The sequence below is a fragment of the Capsicum annuum genome, chromosome 5 (assembly GCF_002878395.1).
Source record: "Capsicum annuum cultivar UCD-10X-F1 chromosome 5, UCD10Xv1.1, whole genome shotgun sequence".
NCBI lineage: Eukaryota > Viridiplantae > Streptophyta > Magnoliopsida > Solanales > Solanaceae > Capsicum > Capsicum annuum.
In genome coordinates this window covers 47,244,200-47,249,457 of record NC_061115.1, presented here as the reverse complement: position 1 = coordinate 47,249,457, position 5,258 = coordinate 47,244,200, and the positions used below count along the sequence as shown (strand labels likewise).

The 5,258-nt window shown below is 36.5% G+C and overlaps 1 long non-coding RNA gene across 1 annotated transcript; it reads left to right on the top strand.

Annotated features, from left to right (window-relative positions):
- Window positions 1-1,036: 1,036 nt before the first annotated feature.
- Window positions 1,037-3,643, top strand: LOC107872397. Its single transcript, XR_001674812.1, has 3 exons — window positions 1,037-1,181; window positions 1,265-1,330; window positions 2,206-3,643. It is a non-coding gene; the product is annotated as an uncharacterized LOC107872397 (long non-coding RNA).
- Window positions 3,644-5,258: the final 1,615 nt, after the last annotated feature.

Sequence of the window (5,258 nt, the reverse complement as noted above, 5' to 3'; positions counted from 1 at the left end):
TCCCTTTTTCATTTCTTTTTTTTTATTATTTTTTTTTGTTTTTTCTATTTTTTTTGTTTTTCTCTTTTTTTTTTAATCCTTCTATCTCTATCTTTTATTTTTAAAAGACAAATATCTATATCATATATATATATATTCAAAAAATATATAAAATAAATAGACATACAAATGTATTTACGATAAAAAAATATACATATATATCTGCATATGTATTTACAAAATTACATATCTGACTCATTTGTATATATAAACATATAGGACACAAAATCTCTATAAAAAAATGACAATTATATACATATACATATAGGTAATAAAAAAATATATGATACATATCTTAAACAGTAAAAGAAAACAAATAAGTACATATGTTACCTTCTAAAATGACATAGTATGTACAGTTCAAAGACAAAGCCAACACCGTATAAAATACATATAGCTCTGCATATGTATTTACAGAATACATACCTGATTGTGCACACACGTGGAAAAGTCTTGAGTACCCATATTTTATGTGAAATGGAGTAAAATGAAGGGTGTACACCAAGTGTTCGATCAAATGCCCAAATGAGTTTCCACTAGTGGTTTTTACATTTTAAGGGCATAATTGAGTACCTAGTAACCATGTTCAATGCTTTTAGCGTAAATTCTTGTTGTAGAACATGTTTTGACTTAAAATTTGAATTCTTGGACTTTGGAAATTTTGGATTGAAATTGGTCTCAGGTATCGCGATTTCGATCATAGAGACCGTGATCATGGCTCTATGGCCCGCGATCGTGGTAACTGAGGCTGATTTTCTGCCTGGATCAAAAATTTTACACTTTAAATTTTTATCCAAACCACACCTAATACCCATTCCCTTTTTATGGTTTAATTGAGGATTTTATTTACAATAATAATAAAAAGAAGTCCACAAAGAAATGGACCAACCCATCCCAAATCAGCAACAAATTACTATCTAATTGAATCGGCCCAAAAGAACCGATCCAAAAATAAATACAAAATGGAAACACATTTCAGTAGGGTTTTCTAAAGGAGTTATATTCAGCTCCTTTACTGTGTTGCTTCGCCTACTCCTTCTCAATGGCTGCTCTTGGAAATCTTTAATTTGTGCTTCTTTTGCTATGGGTGATATACCCCTTACCTCGATTGGATCCAGTATTTTGTCTTTCAGATTGTGAGAGTAAGTGGCGCTTTCCATTTTGTAGTTTAAATCTACACTTTCCTCTTCTTCCTAATTGAAACTTCTTGGGTTTTTGTTTTCAGATGTGATCTCTAAAGTGAGGGTATACATGATGCTCAAACCCACGTGTAGTTGACAAAAACCAAAAGGTCAGCCGCTTGTATTGAAGATCTGCCATGGAAACCACCTCATCATCTAAGAGTCCTTTTTGTTTGGATGGTGAATTTAGGCTAAGTAGTATTTTCAACTTTTTGTGTAGCTGAATATGTTGTAAATAGCCTTCCCCTTGCTTTAGCCTTGCCAGTCCTTCTATCATGTTGATACTGCTAATCTTATATAACATCTTTGTTGTTTATCACTGTTTAATATCTTTCTCCCTGCACTTGGTAATTAAATAAAGGATGTATATATGAATTGCTTATGTTCCAGTGAAATGTTGGCTAAATAATCTACTAACTGATTTCCCTCCCTGTAAATGTGTTGAAATTATACTTGCTTACCCGATAAACTCTGCCATATGTGATTGATTATATCTGTTACCCTCTAAGGTACTCCCTATTCCCTGCTTAATAATTTTTGCATAAAAAAGAGTCAATTTAAATAATAACTATCTCTTGCTCTGAATTGTTGCTGTGATTTACTGCATGTAGTATAGCTATAGCTTCAGCCTCCATGTTATTTGTATCCTCTAGTACTGCTCTCTCTGCATGTGTCAGATCCCCCTATGAGTTTCTTAAGAAAAAGGCCCATGAACTTCTCCCTAGATTACCTTTGGATACCCCATCAGTGTTATACTTAACCCATCCCTCACTTGGTGCCCTCCATAAAAATGGTATAGCTTTGATCCTGGGCTTCAGTTGGTTAATTTGTTACATGATTCCTGGCCATTCAAAAGCCACTTCCATAGTAGGCTTTCTATGGACAACTTAATACTCATCCCATGAGTTTTAGTGGACAATATAGTAGGGTTTGTGCATAAAAATATTGATGATTAAAATGGTTGTGTTGTCTTCGTATTTGTTAGGATTACCTCATGAAAGAGTACGACCAAGTTCGATTCATGGCCTCCGAGTGCCACACTAAATACTATGGTGTTCTTCCGAGAATGAAGATGCTTCTGGAGAGAGGAATATACTTGGAGAAAGTATAAAAAATCTTCCAAAATTTCATGATATACTTGTGGCCAATGGGTGGTGATGCTTCGCCTCGGATCCTTGCAAAGCAAATGAGCAGTGGTTCCGGGAGTTCTATGCTAACCTTAGCATAGCATCTTTCTTAGAACCATCCACCATGATGATCAAGATCCAGGGAAAGGTGGTAGACTTTAGGGTAGAGCAAATCAATGATCTATATGGGCTCCTAAACGCAAACATAGCCGACTTTGAGGCTAAGGGGTATGAGCCGGGCAGCTGGTTGGCGGAGAGATTATGCCCGGGAAAGAAAGTCTTTTGTGCAGATACCAAAAGAAATATATCAATAAATGATTTCACTGTCGAGGACCGGGTTTGGTTGAACATCATCTGTAGCCGAGTCTCTCCTTACACCCACATGACAGTTGTTCCAGACATGCAGGCTTGGATGGTTGCTTGCATTTTAGGAGGCATTTCTTTAAATATCAGTCAGCTCATGGTCTCAGACATGAAATTATTGAGGAACCATGATAGTACGCGTCTCTCCTTCACCTTTTTGATTACTGAGCTTTACAGGAGAACAGAGGTCGAGGAGTACTTTGGAGATACATGGGTACGCCTAGGAACCCCCATCTATCCTCTAAAAATTTAAGGTGAGGGCACACCCGTCAAGAGCAAAAAGAAGAAGATCAGCTTGGACAAGTAACAGTTGAGGAGTCAGAGTCTTGCAGACCATCCGCCGCCAACCCCTTTGATAATATTTTTGATAAGATGAGGGTCATCAAGGAACTTGTGTCGGTATTTTTTCCCAGAGGCCGGGAGAGCCCTCTACTGGCTGCCACTCATATGTGTTCCACTCTGATTATGAGAGGTATCAAAAGTACCAGAAGAAGCAGGTAACTACGACTTGAGAGAGCCTACTTATCCTTGGAAGAGTCGCACCGAGATCTTCGAGCCTCGCATGACAAGATGATTAAAAGGGAGAACAAGAGAGAAAAATTCTTTAATAAGATTTGGAAAGGGGTAAAGGGCCTTTGGAAGGTCCTAAAACCCTGAGACATACTACCTTCCTCCCAATTTGAGAGCGATGATGAGTCCCCAGCTGAGTGGTCAGGTCCTGAGGATGCAGATGATGATACAGAGTTTGAGGGCGAGAGTAACTCTTGATGCGATTTCAAGGAGCACCCTTATTTCTTCTTATGCTTTATTATTTATGTAGTGAGGACATTACAAACTTTTTTGTTAGGGGTGATTGTCTCCACATTTATTTATTTGGGCCTGTATTATTGATATTTCTAAATATTTTGATGTTATTTTAGATGTTTTTTATTTTTGTTATGGGTTGTAATATTTGGACACTCTGCTGGTGCCCACATTTGCATGGATTAGTCATTTTTGTTTTTAGATTTTACTTTATCTTTATTTTGTGTATGGCAATATTAGATGAGCTTTTTCCTATGATATACTAAGTGATGATATTTTTAAGGGAAAAAACGTCATGATTGAATTTTGAGTCATGGATGCAGGGGAAGTCTAAGTACCCGTGGCATTGAGGTCACAAATGTTGGGGAAATTTGAGTACCTGTGACATTTTGAATTTAGGATAGTATTTATACCTATGGCAAAGTCTGAGTAGCCATATGGTTTACCCGTATGAAAGCCAAGATATGAGAAAAAGGCTTGAGTTGGTGCCATAATTAGAAAATTATGCGTGGTGCAAATGCAAAGTAAACACCCCCATCCATCCAAAATTTTTCAAAAGAAAAAAAATCAAGGGCATGGACGTGAGCAACCTTGTAACAATACTTTTTCTCTTATTGTGACTCCAAAAATTTTGGCTTATGGAAATTTATAGATACTCCATTTTTTGTCCCCAGCGGAAGAGGCAATTGAGCCTCTTTGGTAAATTTGCATGCCATGTGTGGTGAGCTTGTTTGTCCAAATATCATGTGTAATTGTACCATCTAGAACTTTCCCCATTAGTCTTTCAAGGCTAATTTTGCTTGTACTTAGTTGGTGAGATGATCCCAGGCCATCTTTGTGACATTGAAAGTCTACTTTAGCCTAAAAAAACTACCCTTACATAGATGTTATCCCAATTCTCCCACTTTGAGCCTTTGGACATTTTTTTTGACAAACACATTGCAAGTCATGAGCCTTTCAATTCTTATCCCATTTTTTAACCCTATCCTCTTTGAACTTAAAAATACAACTTGAGGCTAAAAGCATAAGTTGGGGGTGGTAAAGATTGGAAAAGGTAACTTTGGGTCGCGAAGTTGTAAGTGAGTGTCTAAGAGCTTAAGCATTGAGAATAAATGAATAATAAAAAAAAATCCAACAAAAGAAAGAAAAGCACAAAATGTGCAAGAAAAAGAAATGAAAAAAATGGATGAACCAAGAAAATAAAAGTAGGCACATGTGTAAAGAGTGAAAACAAAAGAAATGGCTCATGATCAAAAGTTGGATAGAATAGTGTGATGTAGATATTCAAGGAGGGTATAACCATGTTGATTCTAAATGATATCCTACCCTACCCCAAACTTACGTTACAAGCTCAAAATGTCCTTTGAGATATCCAACAAGTGTATTCATTATAGTGGTGATTGAAAAAAGGGGCAAGCCTATGGCATGGTACTTGTAAGCATAGAGAGTCCTTGGGGAAGAGAGAGTTCTTCACTTAAATCCCTTATTACATATTTGATAACTTGGTGTGTGAAATTTTTGTTTTTGTGAGGAAGCATGTAAATAAGTCGAGGTGGGTGATTTTGTCATCTCCTAAGAAATGAGGAAAAATGCGTATAATGTAATTGAGGTCAAAAGGTGAATCACTTCTAGAGTATTAGTGATTGTTGTATGGTTTCTATTTAAAGTCTTTTACATCCTTGAAAATTGTATTTTATGTTGAGGGGTGTCGTGAAAGTGGTTTTACCCATGTTTGAAGAGTTAT